General features: G+C 42.0%; 1 protein-coding gene across 4 annotated transcripts in view; it reads left to right on the forward strand.

The window, feature by feature from the left end:
* The first annotated feature begins 260 nt into the window (after nucleotides 1-260).
* The window catches only part of CDKL5 (cyclin dependent kinase like 5), a 131119-nt gene continuing 110476 nt past the window's right edge, over nucleotides 261-20903 (forward strand). For all 4 annotated transcript variants that reach the window (XM_084506376.1, XM_084506379.1, XM_084506377.1 and 1 more), the window contains exon 1: nucleotides 261-351. The gene's annotated coding sequence lies outside the window, so the exon portion shown is untranslated. The remainder of the gene's footprint in view (nucleotides 352-20903) is intronic.

The raw sequence follows: 20903 nt of genomic DNA on the forward strand, positions 1-20903 counted from the left end.
TTGTCCCCTGTCCCCGTCCCCAACCCGGCCCCGCAGCCGTTGCCCGGCAGCCGCCCGCCACCCGAGCCTGCCGGGAAGGCTGAGGGGAGAGGCGGTGGCAGCGGTGGCAGGCTGACGGCCAGCTCCCATTGGTGGAAATTTACAGAGGGCGGGGCTTGGGGCCGGCTCCCCGCCCTGCTATTGGTGGGGCGAGGCGTCAGTCCGGGCGCGGGGGCGGGGCGGGGCGGCTAGCGGCTTGCGTTGAGAGGCGGGGGGAGCGCGGCCAAGGGGCGGCGGCGGTGGCGCGGCTGCGAGGGGAGCGGCGGAGCCGGCGCCTGATCCGGAGCGGAACCGGAGCCGATCCGGAGCGAGGTAGGGGCGCGGGCTGGGGGAGCGAGCCGCCGGCTGCCAGCCCCGCCGGGTGCCGGGGTGGTGGCTCCGTGGCTGGAGCGAGCGGCGCTGCCCGCTGCCGTTCGCCGTCCCCGGGGGGCGTTGGGGGTGATTTTTTTTTTTCCCCAAATTTTCCCCGTTTGGGGGGGGGTTGGGGGTAACGCCCCGGCCGTTAAACGGCCGCTCAACGCCTCAGCCAGAGCCGGCGGAGGGGCTGGGCTGCCTTTGTGCGTGCGGCGGGGAGGAGAGGAGGGGGGAAAAAGAAAAAAAAAAAAAAAAAGAGAAAAAAAAAAAGGGAAAAAAAGGCTATTTTTATATATATATAAAATATACCTGCCCGGAGTGGGAGCACGGAGCGCCATTTTAATAGGTGGAGGTGAGGTGTATCGCCTGCTGCCATCGCGCCCACGCAGCTGGGGGCAGCCTGTGGGAAATGGCACAATTTGGGGATGGGGATGGTGGTGTCCCCCCCCCCCCCTTAATCCCCTTAATTGGGGTGCCTGTGGCCGGGTATGGGGCAGGGGGCACCTCTGGGAGCTCCCCCTCCAGCCTTATTTGTCAGGGTTTCCCCCCAAAATGCGGCGTTTGCTCGGGGTTGCGTGGGGGTCGTGGCGATGCTGAGGTGCCTTGGGGAGTTGCTGAGGTGCAGGGGAGCTGCGCTGCATGCGGGGGGGGGGGAAAGAGCGAGGAGAAAAGGGGCAGCCTAGAAGCAGCAGCGATCACTTGCTGCAAGATGCGAGTGCTACACCCGTGTCTTGCACCTAGGGCTGCCAGGGCTGAGACCTGCGGCTGAGAGCAGCCAGCATCACTTAAAACCACACACGTTTCATATATACGTATTACGCTTCACTTCCAAATGTTACATCTCACAGCCAGCGTTATTGGAACGTCAACCGCTTCAGCGAATCTGATACACGGTGTTGCTCCATGTCAGGTATTTTTATCGTGTCAGCCTCCAAAACCAAATCTAAACCCAGAAGTTCATTTTGCTTCCTGCCTTTTGTCTCACTTTGCAACCAGTTTTATCGAACCTGTTAGCGTTGCAGGTGGTACATTCTGCCTCATTTCTTAAAGCTCGAGGTGTTTAAACAAAGAAATTGCAGTTCTGTTTTAACGCTCTTCGTGGATCCTTCTAGTTTAGCCCCAAAATGATGAGGAGAAAATGCCCTTTGAGGTTCAGGTATTGAAATGTTTACTGTAGCTCTGCGCTCTTAACAAAGCCCTCGAGAATATCAATTTCATAAGTCTTTCTGCAGTGAAATAGCCACAGGAAAACATGAAAAAAAATGCACAGTCGCTGTGAAGAAAATGCCTTTATTATAAAGAGGTTTGGGTTAGCCTGTTGGAAACTATTATTGGAGAGCTGGTCCAGTTAGCTGTAGTACTAGCGCGGTTTGACACCGGCAGTGGCTATTTCTGTTATGTGCAGCAGGGCTGTGTGAGTGGGAGGTGAGCTGAGGCTGCAAGAACAAGGTGGAAAAAGAGAACAATTTCTATATGCAGGAGGCTCTCTCTCCTATATGAAAAGCCAGTTCTCCTCCATTATAAAAATAGCTATTTATAATGCTGCCTATATATGGACGCTCTCGAAAACCATGCGCGTGTAAGCGTTAGCGTGCTCTCTGGAACACACAATGCTCAGCAGTAGACATCTGGAAGAAAATAACCAGCAATTTTCCTAGGTATTACTTAAATTCTGGATGAGGTACGAGCTCATATTTATGAGATTTTTTTGGAGCATCCATGCTTAATCTGAGCAGAGCACAAATGTGGATCTGCTCTGAAAATGGGCTGATGCGGAAGGTATGCGAAGGCTCTATGTGCTCGTCATGTGAACGGAACAAGAATGGTGTGCATTTGTCATAACTTATTTTTGAGGATTTTAGAGAATTTTAGCACTACTTTCATGAGCTAAGCCGAACAGCTCTAGGCTTTCATCTTCATTTCCACATCAGGAGATCAAGGCGAGAGAATGGCCGGTGATGTGCTATAGCTAAAGAATGTATGGGATATAATGAGGAATAGAGTTTATTTCCTGTTTCTGAATGCTGTATTCTGTCTAGAAGGCCACTCTTTGTTCTCTTCCACCTCTGTTTGTTTTACCAGACAATTCAAGGGTTGTACCTTCGTGTCTTGGTGCAAAGGGATTTGTTTGTGAATAGTAATAACAGCTTTCTGCATCAGAAGCAGGGAGAATTAATTTCACGCTATAAATTAAAATGAGTATTAAAACAATACATAATGGCTTTCTGGCTGTACTTATTAGACCATCAGCCCTCTTGCTGAGTCTGCCCAGTCTAATAATATTAAATATCGATGAAGGAGAAATGTTGAACTTGTAGATGTTCGCAATGCTGGTGTGTCCACCTAGATAAAAAGCCTAAGCTTTTTGTTGTTGTTGTTTACATGACAATCTCAGTATATTTCTCTATCACTGTGCTAAATAAGATAGTGAAATAATTCATAATTATCCTGAAAGCACCACGAGGGGCCAAAATAAATTTAAAAGGTTCTGCGTGCCTTAAACTTTGCTGCTGTAGGAACATTGTGGGTGTGCACAGCTGCCCACGTTCTCTTTTTTCTTCCCTTCTCTGAGGCAACCATGAGAACCCTGTAGGAATAAGCTAGCCTGCCAAGAGCTGCCTTGCCTGTGTCCCTGGGTTATTTTCAGCAAGAATAACCACCTGAATGTACGGGCTTTCAAGTCAGAGTTGTGCTCTGCTTCTCTCTTCATCCGAAGGGCTGGTACCTAAGTTATGTCTAGGTGCAGTGGAGTTGAAAATAATCCATTGCGTTGGACTTTATTCCTCTTAAAATGAGGAAAACGTGCATGGAATAAACAGTTACAGTTAATACACGATGACTTTCCATAATGCTTGACTGTGATACTGGAATGTTTAGGTCTCCAGAAGCTTTTAATTCTAGCTTTAGTGCAATGAGATTCAGTTTTCTATTGTTATTTCAGAAGAGATGTCGGTGTTCTAGCTTGCCTTCAGGCTTGTCCTTCAAATCTGAGCAGGTTGAGCCTTCCTGTGCTGGAATTGCCCCTTAACGTCTTGAAAATTAACCCTTTTCCCAATGCCTTTTAAATAATAGCATAGCTTAATTTAACATTGACATTTATTTTGGAAGAAGGAAGGTGGCACTCATGAGAAACGGTTGCCTGGCAATACTTAAAAATAAAAATAAAGCCCCCCACCAAATTTAGCCTCTGAAAAAACAAAGCGCGAAGCAATTCTTAGCTGAATCACAGTTATGCCAGCCACACAGAGCTCCATTATTCTGCCGAATTGTATCGCTGCCTCTGTTAATCTTTTCTTGCAGATGACTATGGAAATACGGCTGTTATTGGTAACACTGCTCCATTCAACTGAAGGAAGGGGAGGATGTGGCTCAGTAGAATCAAATATTTATTCAACTATTCAGTGTACAAAAAAAGAAAAAATAAATCTTTGGAGCTTGAATAGGAAAACAACCCCCCCCCCAGCCTTTTCTTCGTGGTTAGGTGTCAACATTGAAAAGTCCTACTGGGTTGTAGGAATTGTACGTTCCTAGAGAATTTGGAGAAATGGTTAACGCTTGAAGTTTTTTATTATTATTATTTTATTTTATGGTGGAAGGTTCTTATTTCGCTTAGTTTGTTAGAGCTGTGCTTTGTTTGCTCTCGCCATCTAACAGCCATTTATAAAGCCCTTGTATTTGAGGCAGGAACCTGTGGTTCTCAAACTCTTGGAAGTTGGCTTTGCGGTATTGATATGGGTTCGTTTATTTTTATTTGGTTCCCATGGAGCTGATAATTTTCTAGGGGTGCCTATCAGGCTCTGAATCACCTGCGGTGCACCAGCTTTACATTGAGCTTAGTGCTTAGGCAGAGAGCAGCTGCTCGGCTGTGCAGTTGCTTGAGCTGGAGCCAGCGGGCAGCTGCTGGAAGGCGCCCCAGCCTCCTCCATCCTCGAGCTCGGGGGTAACTTCGTGAGCTGGCTGCTGGCAACCGGATTGTCGGCTTGGTTATTTATCTTTCAAGCACAGAAATTTGGGAATGAAATTGAAACCTGAGGGAACACATCTGTGTTTATAAGCTCCATGCTTAGTGCTACATTTCCTAATCTGAAAAAGGTCCTTTTATTTTCTGGAGGAGATCCACGTCTCACGAGCTCTCTGTATTTGCCTACGTGTGCGTCAGCACTGTGCTGGTATTGGAATAGCAGAAGGTCCAGCATGCCCTGAATGTTGCAGGCCTGCCGTGCCTGGTGTGCAGGGCTCTCTTTTTCTCCTCTCCCTTTCATCTGGACAACGCTTCCAAGACAGTGGTGGAGAGGGAGCTGTGCTCTGATGTGAGCCCTGTAGTGGAAAAGCTTCAGAAGCTTGCTGAAGGACATTGGATATTACTCTATGCTGGCTTTTGCAACCACTGGTGAGAGTGCCTTGCATCTTGTAGCATATCATGTTAATTGCAAGTTCATCGGAGCAGTTTTCCATGAGTACATGTAATGTAGTTTGATCATTCAGCGGCTTCTGAGATGATTTTTTTAAAAAATATATTATGTTTTGGCAATTATCTGAAATAGTAATGAACCAAACGGCATGGAAGGTAGGCATGTGTCACAGTCAGCTCTTCTGTTCTTGTCAGCCACTACACTTGTTCCCAATTTCCGCCAACGTGCTGTGTTCAGTAAAACTTTACAGTAGCTGAAAACAAATTGCAGGAAAAGTTTCCTCTTCTGTTTTTTATTTTGAGCACTTGGCAGCATTTTGTTTACTCCCTGGAGTCACTTAAGCCCTCTCTACAACTATTTGTGCGCATGTCATAAGTTAACATATGTTCAACTTGAGTCGTATTGCTTATGGAGAAGTGTGTGCGGGATTGGGGCCCGTCAGACTCGTGTTTTTATATGACTCAAGCCAGGGGTGAAGAGATCTTGGACCTGTCAAAACATACAGCATCTCGTATAATATGTGAAAATGTTTTTAATCTCACATCTTAACTGGGATGTCAAATTCATATTGTTCAGGCTAGTTGATAGACATACTGGCAGCTCTTAAGTATTTTCTGGGTTGCTGGAGTAGGGGATGGGTACAGATTTGTGGTAACTTAGAGTTTGCTTTTCATGTTAGGTACCAATAGAAATATTTTAATAATAATAAAAAAAAAAATTATGTATAAAACCCCTCATCCAATGGTTAAAGCCGTTCATTAATCAGAAAGTAAGCAGTTGTCCTAGCAGTGACGAGAGATGTTAAGATTTCACTCAGGATGAATCTCAGGATGTGGACTTCTCTTAGCGATATCCTTTGTGACTGCTGGGTGGACGTTGACTGAAGTGAGGTTATGTATTAGTAAGTATAGAGTAAAACCTTCCTTGGCCTTTTTGCTGCTGTTTTTAATCTGATTGTGTGGGGTATCTTGAAGTCATACTTGTCATCAAGATGTTAGAGGACTATTTCATGCTTTTTAGTTGTTCAGCAAGAGGAATTCCTGGTGGCTTGCTGCTTTTTTGGCAGTGCCTTGTGCATTACAAGGCAGCTCTCCTGTAAAACCTCCCTAATTGCACGTGCACGCAGAATCTGGGTTCTGTTTGGAAGGGAGCTCGGGAGGCTGTCTGGATAGGCCTTCTGCTCAGAGCAGTGTTTTCATAAAGATATATATATATTCCTGAATATTTCTATATATATATATTCCTGAAATATCAGTAGGGAGAGGTTGTGTGAAATTTACGCTTTCTTCTCCCTTCACGGCACCTTCACTATGCTATACTTGCTTTAATGGCACTGCTGCATTAGCTTCCTTTGAGCACTTGGGAGGAGAGTTGCAGCCAAAAAGAAGCAAATGTGTTGGGTGCAAGAACATTTTTCTTTTTTTTCTTGTTGACTCAGATTCCCTCCCTTCTTTTCTTTTCCTGCTGTTAATCTGCAGCATGAACAATGTTGTCATCTGCTTGTTTGCTTAACCTTGGAAAAAAATATTTCCAGTCTTCCTTGGCAGCAAAGGATGGAGTTCCAGTATGTCCAAATCTACCACTCCAGCCAAGTTCATGTAGTAGGTTGTTGTCTACCTTTAAAAACAACAACAACAAAACAACGAAACGAACCAAAAAAATCCACCTTCACCTTAACTAATCCTTGTATGAAAACACCTACACGGAGTCTACGCTCACTTCAGAAGTTTCGTGCCTCAAAAACTTGAGCCTACCTTATGGACCTCTTCACACATTCCTGATCCATCTGTTTATCTAGCACAGCTTCTTCTCCATCTCTTCACACAGTCTTAGGCTGTTGAAATGCAAGCCGCCTTTGCAGTTCCTTTAATTGGTAGTAGGCTTTCTTTACTTTCCTACATCTTTCCATATTTTGTCAAACACAGGATTTTGGGGTGGTTTTCTTCTTTTCTCCTTTTTGTTGGCATTATTATCACAAAGGATTTTAAAAATTATATGTCATTATGATGTTTTTAAGCAACCATTATTTTTCTACTTAGCTGTGAAATCTTGTTTGGGTACAGCTTGTGTTTCGAGACAGTTATTTATGGAGCACGGTAGCGGTGCATCGTGATGCACAGTCAGTGCTGTGTTGATCCAGTGAGTCTACAGGCTAAAGCTACTACTTCATGCACTATAGCATGTTACAAACCAGAAAACCTTGATGCAGGGAGTGGCTAGGGCTGACGGCGTGCTTTGTGGAACAGGTGGGACTTGAAAGTCTTAATTTAGTTTGAGGGAAGGGCGTTTATGCAGTTGCTCCATCTGTCCATCCATCTGTCCACTAGCTTGTCCTCCCACCCCACCCGTAACTTCTGAGCCACTTGGTCAATTTTTAGTCAGCTTTGGGTGAGGGGTGGTGTTCTCCTACTCTGATGCAGCCATCCAGGCCTCAAGGAAACAAGGAAGAGAGAATGGGCAAGAAATGGGCATCTTGGTTTGTGCGTGCCTGTGGTCAGACTCTACCAAGGCATACTCACGTTGCTTGCAGGCCACTGAGCAAAGTAAAGGTAATATGGAAAGCAGGAGAGATGTGAAGCTGTTGTGACAGATTATTTTGTTATATATATATGTGTAGGATATCATAGGGGTTATTTGGGGATGCTGGGTGGCCATGGGACCTGGAGTTGTGGAAGGCCTGTTTGATGCTGCCTGACATAGGTTATGCAGAAGGGTAGCTTAAGCGTTTAATGAGTTTCTCATCTTTAAAGGAATTGTGGGGAGGTTGTTCAGTTAAAACCTATCACGAAGAACAGGAAAAAGGAGAGAACTGCAGGCAAAACATCGTCTGATGTACGTGAGTAAGGGATGGTGCATATCCTACAAAACTGGGGACAGAAACATGAGCTGGATGCAGGAGGAAGAGTGGCAGCCAACCAGGAGGAACTTCAGACGTGGAACCTTGTATATAAAATGGTGTGTGTGTGTGTGACAGAGCTCCTATAGCACAGCAAAACGAATTGTCACTGAAATGTGTCAGGTCACTGAAGTGTGTCTTGAAAAACTTGCAGAGCTGAAATGTCTTGTGTGCTTCAGGGTTTCAAGAATTCTTTGACTTCCACACAACAAATTGGTTGCTTGACTTGCTTTAGAAACTATTTATAGCTGTGTTAGAAATTAAAAACAAATTTCAGTGTGACGGTGCCAGCGTGGGACACCCACAGCAATAATAAGAAAACAGGATTCTCAGAAGGTGAACCTTGACTCTGCTTTTCCTAACCACATAGCTGTTCCTGTTGTTTGGAGATCTTTAAAAACTTCAATAAATGCTGTGCACATTGATGTTTTAATTGCCTAAAACTCTGTGAATGAGCAGCGTATTTGAAAAACATGGCCTTACTTTGTCAGCATCGTTGTTTTTTAGTTGCTTCTGCTGACTCAAATTGTGACTCAGAAAAAAAAAACACACAACAACACAACACATGTATGCTTGTAGTTGATTTGTTTGAAACTTAGGATTATTTTAGCTCTAAGTCTGGGCACTGAGAGATTTATTTATATTTTTCCTCATGGGGTAAATCAAACTTTTTTTTCTTCCCTTATGGGGTAAGTCAAACTTGTCTATACAAGTTACAACAATATGCAGCGACTAAAAGCGTGTTGCAAATGTGCATGGATGAGGGGAGATAGGAAGGTTTTTGTATTAAGGCCAAAGCCTACTCGGCTTTGATCATACAAAGAACTGAACAACCCTGGGAGGCCAGGAAGCCCGTCCTGTATTTTTCCACACCAGTAAAATGGGTGACCTTTTGTGTGACTGTTCCAGTTACATTCACTTAAAATAACGTTTGAGCTATTGTTGGCTGTTCCACTGGAAATGAAATGGCAGATCAAGCTTGTTAGCTTGCTCTTCTTCAAAGAAATTGACAATGAAGAAATGTGCTGTCCTTTCAAATAATTAGCCTACATCAAGCTTTAATGCTAGTGAAGAAAGGTGGTTCAACTATAGGAAACGTGAATAAATTATTTTACTCAAGCTTTATTTTCTCCCTTTAACATCAGCAGTTACGTGATTTTTAAGTACAAGTTCTTACAAACACTTTAATAAGTAAGATTTTAAAAGAATTACGAAAACAGTAGTTGCAGTTCTCACTTCGTTACTGTCAAACTTCTCATGGATTTATCTTACAGTGCTTAGGATTTAGTACAACTTTTTGCTCAGTTCTTGAATTTTGCTTGTTGGTTTTATTTGTGATTTCTCTTTACTTTTGTAACTACCACTGCACTTCACAAAGAAGAGTCGCTGCCAAAATGCGAACTTCCATGCTCTGTGCACCTTTCCCGTCCAATAAATACAACATAGCACCAGATTTATGGAATGACTTAATAAAATATACAAAGGCAGTGGTGTGGGTTGTGTAATTCATGAAAATAAGAATGTGGGTTTGTACTGTAAAATCTTTGGGGTCGGGGCTGTATGATGGGACCCCAATCCTAATTAGTGCTTATGGAAGTTGCTGCAGGAATAGTTGTGTGGTGAATGCTGTACCAAGAAATTGCTATGATTTTTTTCCACCTATTGCAAATGTAAGTAATCAAAAAGGAAGAACACTATTTTCTATCTTCAAAGCTCTGTTTGAATACGGTACTGTGAATTTGGTAGCAGAAGCAGGGATGGAAGCGGGATGATTTTGCTGGGTACACGTACAGGTTTCTCATCTGCTCTGGAGCCCTGATGTGGGAGAGCTGGGCACCGTGTGCCAGGGAGGAGCGTGTGCTTTCTGTTGGGCTACGTGGCTAGGAAGGATCAAGCACAAAGCTGTTGAAGGTTGCCTCTGTGCACAGAGCTCCTGCTCACATTCAGCCCTCCTGCCGGGGACAAAATTGCCTGCACTTGCTGTGTGCCACCCATGGAAGTATGCACGGGGCAGCAGGAGCTGTCCTAATGCTTGAGGGGAAGCATTGCAATAGAGCTTTGAACCAGGGAGCTGCAGGTTGAGCTTAATGCTCAGTGTGGGATTTGACAGCTCTGCATCTAGCATGTATATTTGGGCAATGCTAATTTATGGGCTCTGTTAATCCTTGCACAGCTCACTTGTATCTCTTGCAATGAAAATCCAGTCCACCTGTGAAGCTGAAGTAATTGGGTTTCATTTGAGGTAAAATGATAGATGAAGATGAAAATGGACCTCTAGAATCAATTACTTTTCCGAGACAGATGGTGAATCTTCCCCAACTTTCTTTTCCTTGTCTGATAGTCTTCCTCATTTTATTGAGGAACTGCAGGACAGATTAAAAGAAATTGGAGGCTTTCATATTCATTTCGTATGGCAGACTGGTGGTAAAGGTTCTCTGCCGAAAACCAGAAATAAATTTGAACGCGATGTGAATCGCTTAATGCCTGCCAGTGCCTGGTAGTTATACAGAACAGATTTTCATCATGATACTACAGCAGAAGTGGCATTATAGTACGCTTTAATTTAGAGTTTAAATCCAGAAGCAGAATGTCAGAAGCTGAGATTTGTTCTGACATATAATACCAGTTGCACAAAAATGCTTTTGTCTGGTTGTGTTTTGCAAGTGAAAGCAGAAATATGTTACTGTTAGCATGGTGTGTGATCGTGTCTGGATTCTGCGGGGCTGGTGGTGGAACAGCAAGCAAATGATGCAGGACAAATAAGTATCCGTAGGCTATAGAGAAATTGCTCTAGTGCTTGCTCTAAGAATTAGTATAAGGGTACAAAAATACACAAAATATACGGCTAATGTGCCAGGGCTTTAAATATAAATCAAACTTTTTTTTTTTTAATAGAAATAGATTTTAAATTACATAAAGCCGTATTTCATACATCACTGAATCTAGTTTGGCTGAGAAGCAGCTCTGAGGGAGGTCTTGCTGCTGTGTCCAGTACTAGTGCATGCCACTGATTCTCATGTGGGCCAGCTCTACAGTCATTTATGGTCCTGCAGGTGGGACTGACAGTGGTAATGTATTGATGCTGTTTTTAAAATTATTATTACAAGGAGTATACCTTGTCTATGTGCCTTTTATTTTTACGACTTAAGAAACAGAGATGACAATGTAGTGCAAACAGCTTATTTTCTCCCTTTTTTTAAGGAAATTGGAAGCACTCATACAAAAGCCACAGCTTATATTGAAATTTCTATCCTTTAAATGTGCCTCCAAAACATGTGAAATGAAGAGGAATGATCCAAATGGTGTGTAGAATACAGCAAAACGAAGGGGAACCTTTTAAAATCACTTTCAAGGAAGTCTTCTGCTGGAATATAATCATACCAGATTACTTTTTCAAATAATTTCTTCAGCTTTGATAAGTCATCTTACCTTTTATCTAATTAAATGAAGTAGTTATTCTTTTCAGGCATTGTTCCTCAACAATACAAAGCAAAATAATATATGGTGGGCTTGCCAGCTTTATACTTGTTGTAAAGCATCTTAATGAATTCTAATAATTCCACCTGAGAAAAATAATACTGCTGTTTAATTAATAGCAAAAACAAATCATTGGGAAAGGAGAGACATAGTTAAATTACTCTTGGAAAAAAAAAAAAAAGTCTAAAGCAGGTGTGGAGCAATTGCACTGCAGTAACTGAGAGAAGTGTTGTCTCCTTGAAGGAGAAACACAAAATACATTTACAAATTGACTTTGAGGAAAGCTGTCAGTAGTGGGGTGAGAATACTGTGCCCGTGTTAGTGATGTTGGGTACAGCTGTGATTGCAGCATTTAAAAAAAAAAAAAAAAAAAAAAGGATATCAACTGGACTAAATTCCAGATGAGTAAGAGTTATGAATCTGAGAAAATCAAAATCTCTTTTCCTGTCTCTTTTGGTAGAAGCTGCAAACTTCCTGAACTGTGTCTGAACTCATGGTGTGGTTTTCACCTTTGCTTGCCTCTCTTCTGCTGTGGTCAGGGTGATGCCTTTGTTCTTCATATACCACTGTTCATATAGTGCTGTTTATACCCTTTTGAGGTAGAGGAATGGCTGGTGTTTTCTTTGACACCTATTGGTAATGATTAGTTGAGGATGTACTCGTTGGAGTAGCCCCTTTGCAAAACAAACAGATGAGATTTCCTCACCTCTCAGTGTATGGCAGTGCTGTGAGCTATCCCTGCGTTGTGCTCCTTGCTAATGAGGCACGACTTAATTGAGCTGGAAGATGCTAACAGCACAAGTCCTTCATCTATTCTACTTAAGACACCTAGAAGGAAAACTTAAGTAGAAACAAGTTTTGCTGGTGGATGATTAGGCATTTTAGGCAGATTTTGCAGCTTTGTCAATGGCCTGAGTTGGGGTGCTCTGGGGACCCCCAGGAGAGTCACTGTGCCTGTCTCCGTGCGTCGGAAGTTGTTCGAAGCTGCCTTTTTTTTTTTTTTTTTTTTAATTAAATTACAATTTCTTGACTCAGAGCATTTGAGATTACTGAATAGGAACCAACACAAAAGGCTCCCTAGGTTGTAGGCTACAGTTACGCTGGAGTACTGAAGTAAGCTGGGATCACTTTTCACTGTTAATTGCTATTTCTCCTTAGAAGTTCCAGTCATTTATCCTTTGCTGTGCTTTCATCCATTTATATTTAAAAGATGAAAGCTGAGGATGGTTCCTCTGGATTTTTGCTTGTGATTAGTGACAAGTGACTTGTTTCTGTATTAGAAATACAAACAGTTCGATTGTTTTGCATTTTTGCTTCGCTGTTGCAGTTTTACAGAACCTTGCAGGGTCTCATTTCTTGTTGGAAAATATTGCTCAAATTTTGAGTGGCTAACTCTTAATAATTTGTATTAATAAAGATTGCTGTTTTATGCTGAGATTTGCTTTGAACAAATGTCCTTTTTTGTAGGACCTTGGTAAGTCTTTTGTTGAACCTCCAGAATGTCTGATTAAAAATCTGTCATAGAAATGTTTTTTTGTGTGACTTTTCTCCTTTAGGATTGCTGTCAACAACAGGGCAGTTGTTGAACGGTGTAAATTTAGGAAGTGCATGGGGATAGAGATTGCTTTACCTATTAACAATAATTATTTTAATGCGAAGATGAAGGTTGGTTACTGTCTGCGTTGTTTGAGTTTTCAGATGCTTTTCAGTAGCTTAAACGTTGATTCTAGAAATTGCTGGGATGGAGTGCTGCTTTTTTTTTTTTTTTTTTTTAAGGCTTTGTCCTTGATGCTGATGAATATTAACCAAAGAGCTTTGAGTTCTTTTCCAACAACCGTATTTGTAGTGGACATTAATAAGTGACTGTAGTAGACATTAGGAGTTGGATCTCATGGCTCTTTTGTACCCAAATTCACTGTGTGCAGAGAGATTAGGTGGTTTATCATCTCACCTCTCCCAGTTTGCTAAAGAGAAAAACAGCCCCAGCACCATACTGAAATACACGTGTTTTTTGTCATACATTCAGCAGTTTTATTCTAATTAGGATACAAAAACCCTCTATGATCTTCGTAATATTTTTTTTCCTGAAGGTTAAAGGTCTGATAGTAGCTAAGTCATACTTACATAAACTTCACCTTTCACGCTTTGTAGTTCAGTTATACTCCTGTGTTAGAAGAAGTCAAAAAATGTCTCTTTATTATAAAATATGCAGGTGGTGTATGGTTGGGTTTAAGCAATAATTAACTAATGAGGTGATAGAATGTGGAAGCGTAAGAGGGGAATCATGCTTATGAGAATGGAGGCGGTATTTTTTTCCCCTGTAATACAGCTATAAAAGTATCTTACAAATACCATACTAAGGAACAGCAGGCTAATTTTCTTTTCCAACAGTGGGAAATAACTCTTTAAGTGAGATCTGCCGTTAAACCCCATTTTACAGACAGCTTCATCTCTGTTCTTGAAATTTCCAGTGTGGGTTATTCCGTTCCTTAGGCTTCTGCGGTTCTGCGCTTTTTTGTGTGGCTTCTGCAAATGTCAATTAGGGAGGGGGGAAAAAAAATCTTGGTTGGGAAAAATCCTGGTGAAATATCAAGCTCAACACTTCTGTGTTTATTTTAGCAATAAAATTTAAGAACTTCGCTCTTAGATGCCAGATGTGCGCTCTGTCAAGTTGGAATAGATAGAACTGTCACTCTGTGCTGTACATACAGTCAATGGGGCAAAAAAAACATGTATAAACTTGACTTCATCTGTTTTTCTGTGAAGTTGAATGCCTGCCTTTGTTAAATAAATTGCACTGAATTTTGTAATGCCTAGTATCAGGTTAGACGGCTACTTTCTGACAAATAGTCCACTCGTGATACAGAAATACTCTGTATGTTTTATAAATGCAAAGTGATCTTAAGGGAAGAAGACTTGTGTGATGTGTGAGATTTTCATCTTTGTTTTTTTCTTACATTGCGAATTTTTTCTCCCCAAATGTGCTTTCTTTTGAACCTCTTCAGTTGTAGCGTTAAGGAAGATCATTGCCATAAGTTTCAGAAGATGCTATGTTTTTATCAGTTGATTTAAGGACTGAAACTAATGAGCCACTTGTCTTTTTTCTCCTGCTGCTTTTGCGACCGTTACCTTCAGGTGATATTTGCAATACACAGTGAAATTGTAGAGAATAAAAATCTCTAGCCTCGCTTTTTTGTTTGGCTTGAAGATGTGGCTGTGATAGTTTATCCATAATGTGCAGTAATAAATTGCAGTACTGAACTAGAACTATTCCCCAAAGGCTTATTTATTGCCAGGTGCCCAAGAAAACACAGAGTGATGCAAGGTTTTGAGAAAGCAAATCATGCTTTCTGCACAGGAAGCCTATCTGAAATTGACGTGAAAAGCTGATCCTTGTTTCAGATGGGATGATTATGCATTGATCTTTACTTTGACTTACTAAAGAAAATGTATGTATTATTTAAGATCCTCTCTTCTCACAAGGCATGGATAAGTTATTTGGTGGTGAATATTGGTTTGTATTGTACATGTCCTGTCTGTGCTACTGGATGCCAATACACTGAAGGATCAGCGTAACAGTAATTTGTTGCAGAGAGCCAAAAAGGGTTTCTGTAGTTTGGACAATGCAAATCTGTAAAAACTAAAGAGGCTAAAGGCTTCTTTAAAGACTTAAGCAGATTAGAGATGTGCAGTTTAATTCTCAAAACTTAAACGAGAGTATCTCAATATTGAAATTGTTGAATTTTAGAACAATAAGGGAAAGAAAGAGAATTCTTTTTTATGTTTGTTTCATGTAGAAAAAGCCTGTGCAACATTGTGCTATTTTTCCATTTCCTACCCCCCCCCCCCCCCCCCCCCCCGCTTGCTTGGCTCCCCTTTTGGGCTAAAAGTCCTAATTCAGTGCTGTAGCTGAATTGCTCCACTTACCAGCACTGCCTATGGTAAAATGAGAATAATCACTCATGACTACATGCAGTCAGAAGAACAGGGATAAACTGTGGCTGGAGCTATAATTTAATCACTTTGGAAATTTCTAGGTTCCTATGTTCCTTCAGACAGCACTTGAGCCAATTCTCGGTGTTCAGGAAAAGCAACCTGAAACTGGGTTGCTCTGGAGCACCCAAATTGTGCTCAGCTTCACGTGAGCTGCTGGAAATGAAATAAATGTAACCTATAACCCTTTGCTGGCTCCTCTGGGATCTGAGCCTTTTCTCCTGACATTTGAGCATCACTCGGCTTTGTGGCCTCTTATTAATGAATGAAGCATTTTTAGGAAAAAAACCAAACATGTATAGTTGAGTCATTGCTTGGTCTTTTTGCATTAACAGTCACAACTGTTGGTTAGCAAAGGAAGATTCGTTTTCAGCTTGTTCTGTTCCCTAAAGCTGTACTCATTTTACCACGAGCTAAGACTAATAGCATGTAAGCCCGGGAGTAACTACTGTAATCAACTGCTTTAGTCTGCTACAAGTCAATTTATAAAATTTCACTCAGCAATTTGTGTTGAAAGGATGATAACCTGAATTTTGAAAGAAACTGATTTTTAATCTGCATTTGGTGAATAATCCTTGAATTAAATGGCCCTTCTTACCACTGTCTTGCTGTCAAATGATGGCCTTTTTAGCTTATGGGCTGTGTTGGGAAATGGCTTTGATTTCTTCAGAGTGCACAGAACAGGACTGTGCTGAAGCCTAGATTTGAGGCAGAGGTTATTTGACTTGAGCACGAGGAGGACACTAGGAGGTTTGGGGGTGTCTGTGTGGGAGAATATTTGGGGGAATTGTCTTCACATGGAAATCAGATGCTGGATTTAGTAGACCTGTGGCCATAAACGTGTAGCTATGTCAGTGTTATAGGAAGGCTGGGTCTTTAAAGGCCCCATGGCTGAGGCACGTGGCAAAGCTTCATGCAGACTTGTGCAATGTCACCGGTTCCACAAATCTTTGAATTAACTACAGTCAGCAGATCTTACCAGTATTAAGGATCCACTTTTGGTTAAAAAAAAAACAACAAACAAACCCCTAGGAGCATCTGAAGGTGCATAGAGACGTTTCAGTAGCATTTGCTCCTTCCTGTAGAGGAGCAGATCCTATGGTTATGAGAAGTGCGTGATGCTTTTTTTTTTTTTTTTTTTTTTTTTTTTTCTCGAAGATGCTGCCTGTTTTCTGTGTGTCTGGAGATGCCTGGTGAGGGAGGGAGTTCGGAAAGATACTGAGAATTTGGGTACCTGGATGTGGTGATTGACTCTCAGGTCTCTAGTCTGGTTCTGTATTTAGCAGATACTTTTTTGAGGGTTACAAATAAGATTTTTACTCTCCTCACTTAAAGTCTAAATTTGTAGTAATGAGAAATGTTTTAACCAAGTCAGAAAGTTAAGATGATTCTCAAGGAAGGCGGGAGGACCAGAGCTAGAAGCAAATAGAGGAGGAAAAATAACCTTATCCTTCCCTGCCCATAAAAGGGAGAGTAGGCGATTAGTTGGTGTTTACTTTGTTTTCACGTAGATGTTTTGGAAGTACCAGTTCTACCATTGCTCGAGCTGCAAGTCCTGTGCCTGGCTGTTCATTCTGTGAATCCCTGGTGAATCAGAGTTTTGCTTTAACAGGGAAGGTCTGGCTGTTCATGTCCCTCTTCCAAGCATATCAATACTGAGGGAGCTGCCAAGATGTCATCCATTTCCTAATGGTGAGAAGTACTGTAGCTGCCTTCAGAAATTCCTCAAGCAATTCTAGATAAGGAATTTGCTAACTGAAGTTGTCTAGTTCTTTTTTATATACATACTATAATAACTGCATTACATGATGTAGATCTTCAGTATTAATGTGGGAGAAGCTGTGTGCATTAAAATTGCTTTGTTAGTAGTCCTTTCATCAGCATTTAGAGGATGTCATAAGTGGATCGTATTTTATTGTGAACAGGATGGAGGGATTTGAGGCTACTGAAACTTTAGGAACCTGAGAAAGAGAGATCTTCTCGTAATCCATTCTGGGGGGGGTAAAGTCATGGTGATGAGAGCCATAAGCAGGTCAGAGGTGGTAGTTTGAGTGTCACCTGTACACTGTTTGAGTGTACACTGCAGAAGAGTCATAAATATACTTGGAGTTGGGCAAGCAGTGAGAAGGCAAAATGTTGTTGTTTCTGTGGGAATGAAAATACATGCTCTCATCCCTTCCAGTAACTTCTCACTGAAATCTTTTCTCTTTTTCAATGTTCAAAATAGTAAACTCTAGTAAATTTTCTTCATTTCCAGGATAAATTAAAAACCTAAAGTCCTGAGAGGACCATGAAGCATCGAAGCATTTTCATACATTTAGTTGACAGTTTCATCAGTGTCCGGCTCGTAAGTCTGAGGGTTTTTACGGCACAGTAGTCTGACTTCTATTCCACAGTGTTTTGTCATTGCTTTTTAGACTTGACAGTATTCTCTTTATAATGCAAAGTAGAAAACTTGAACAGCTAATAAGTCATCTGCTATTAAAAAAAAAGAAAAAGTCACAAGGGCTAATACACTGGTGAGGCAATCCCTGGTAACCTAGAATGTCCAGAGCAGTCGTTTTGGGCTGCAACATCTTCAAAGAATGTTAAACTTTATCTTGTATCTCCATCTTATTTTCACAGTCAAAATAGCATAGCTCCTGTTGCTTTTTCTGGCATAGGAAGCTAGCCCAGCGAAATCATTCCGTTCCTGGGGGCCTCTAAGAGGGATCATTAAGTAAAGAAATCATTACCTTTGTCTTAGCATTTTGGCCGTGAACTTTATTTCAAGACAAAAGTTGTAATTGCTGTTCCATCCCGGAAAATCACAGCCATTTGTGAATGTTTGCCAAAATTACTTGCTGTTGTGCTATGCACAGAAGCATCAACTGCACTACATTATGCAACATAACAAACTGGTTTCTTGAATATAGAAGACGTGGGGAATAAAGAAGCAAAGCTATTTGTTGTGGTTTTTTGTTCTTTTTGTGTTTTTGTTTTATATTTTTTCCTTTAGAGGAAGATAAAAAGAAAGCCTCTGTAAATTCAGAAGACTGTTTACGTTGAAAGAACAGCTAATTGACCTTCAGCAGAGACAAGATCAGCAATACTGTGTTTAAGAACTCTTGGCTTAGGCATGTTGGGACAGAGGGTAGCAATGATTAGAAAACTAATAGCTGCCTCGAAGAAGTTCGAGAACGTTAAAATGGAGGAGTTAACCATGGACCAGGACGCTGTAGGGAGAGGTCATGTGAACACGTGGAGTTTTGCACTCCTCCTGTCCAATTTGAGAAATGCTTTCATGTTTTCCGTGTAATACCATAGACCATAGTCTTAGGAGAACTCCAGAAGTGTTGTGGTATTAGAGACTGGAAGGCACCTGTGGAAATCCAAGACCTGCCCAAGCCAGGTCACCTAGATCTGATGATCACCTGGATCTGGTGATCACCTAGAACCTGTTGCTCTATCGCAAGGTGAGGGCTTGTAATAATTTAATAATTACAATTAATACTGACTCTTAGATTTTTGATTTAAAACTTTGACTTCTGTGGTGGTTCTTGGACCAATTTTGTGTGCTTTTCTTTTTTTTTTTTTTTTTTTTAAATCTCAATATTGTGGTTACGGATTTTTACTAAGATGTGTTTTCAGAAGTGAAAGTCTAAGATTCATTTAATCCTATCTGAAAACAGCATACGAATGCTTCATAAAATCCCATAACCTGTCATCAAATGACCTTGAAAAGTTATCTGAATCTAAATGTCACTGAACCAGTTGTTGCACTTCATTTGGTTTTTAAATTTGAAGAGAAAAAATCTCCCGATCTCCAGCTTGAGGTGCACCCTGTTTATTTTGCTTGTATTCTGGAAGTGCAGTGAATGACTAAGGAGAACGTCTGAGCATTTTTTCCTCAGCTGTCAGTGGTTCACAGATGTTGCTTATGCAGTTACAAACAGGGTTGCTCAGCAGCTTATAATCTGATCACAAGGCACTACCATATTCTTTTCAGTCTCACAAATACATGTTCAACCTGCAGCTGGTTAATTAGCTCTTAAGCAGTTCCTCTGTAATTCATTGGTAAACTCTGCTTATTTTCTGTCTGTGGGTTAAGCTTCTGAATTAACAAAACGACAAGAGGAGCATCACAATCTTCTCGATGTGGTGACAATGTTGAGAGCAAATGGGTTATTTTATGGCAGCATGCTCTGCAATCTGTATTTTTAATATCGGAGGTGTGAGTTTTCTGAAGATTCTCACCATGAACAGGCAATGGTTTTTTTTTGTTTTTTTGTTTTTTTTTTTCTGTGTGTGTGAGATTACCATGGTGATCAAGTAGGTTGTGGAGCACAGTGAAATACCTTTTTCCAGTTTATGAGCAGAGGAGAATAGGAGGTTCTGGGAACCCCCGCAAGGAGCAACTGACATCGTGTAGCTGGGCTTGTGCAAAGCATTTGGTACAGTCCCACATGGCGACCTTGTCTCCAAATTGGAAGGACATGGATGTGATGGTTGGACCTCTCGGTGGGTAAGGAATTGGCTGGATGGTCGCACTGAAAGAGTTGAGGTCAACGACTCAATGTCCAGGTGAGATCAGTAACAAGTGGTGGTCCTTGGGGACCGGCACTATTTAACACTATTTGTTGGTGGCATGGACAGTGGGATCGAGTGCACCCTCAGCAGGCTTGCTGATGACATCAAGCTGTGTGGTGCAGTCGGCATGCTGGAGGGAAGGGATGCCAGCCAGAGGTGGGCCTGTGTGAACCTCACGAGGTTCAAAAAGGCCAAGTGCAAGGCCCTGCTTTTTGTCCAGGGCAATTCTAAGCACAAATACAGGCTTGGGGAAGAATGAATGGATTGAGAGCAGTTGTGAGGAGAAGGACCTGGGGGGGGTGTTGGTTCATGAGAAGCTCGACATGAGCTGGCAATGTGTGCTTGCAGCCCAGAAAGCCAACCGTATATCCTGGGCCGCACCAAAAGCAGCGTGGCCAGCAGGGCGAGGGAGGTGATTCTCTCCCTGTGCTCTGCTCTTGTGAGACCCCACCTGGAGCCCTGCCTTCAACTCTGGGGTCCCAATGGTTTTAAAAAGCCTTAAATGGCTAAAATAGGGTAGATCTAGGTTAGATATTTGGAAGAAATTCTTCCCTAAGAGGGCGGTGAGGCACTGGCACAGGCTGCTCAGAGAAGCTGTGGATGCCCCATCCCTGGAGGTGCTCAAGGCCAGGCTGGATGGGGCTTTGAGCAGCCTGGGCTGGTGGGAGGTGTCCCTGCCCATGGCAGGGGGGCTGGAACTGGGTGGTCTTTAAGGTCCCTTCCAAACCAAACCATTCTGTGATAATCAGGTCCAGCCATTAACTTAGGGCTGCCAAGTGTGCTGTTAAACCATGTTCATAAGCACCACAGCTACGTGATTTCTGTTAGTGTCCTGTCTTTTATCATCCATGGCTGGAGTTCTGAACTGTCTAACCTAGTCCTATTTTATATATGTATATAATATATATGCCAGTTAGCCTTCTCAGCCATTTTTCCTTTCCCTCCTAAATGCACACAGGCCATGTACCACGAATGTAACATGAGAAAACTTCTTCACACTTAACTGTACATTTTCCAGTGTTCTCCTCCCTTTGCTATAGCAGTTTGTCCAACAACTTTTATGCTGCCGTTGCAATTCACATGTTACTACTGAGGCTGACTTGCAAAGCATTGTGTTTGTCAATACAAACCACAGTGTATCTGCAAAGATCGCTGTTGGTACG

The sequence above is a fragment of the Aythya ferina genome, assembly GCF_964211825.1.
Source record: "Aythya ferina genome assembly, chromosome: 1".
Lineage (NCBI taxonomy): Eukaryota > Metazoa > Chordata > Aves > Anseriformes > Anatidae > Aythya > Aythya ferina.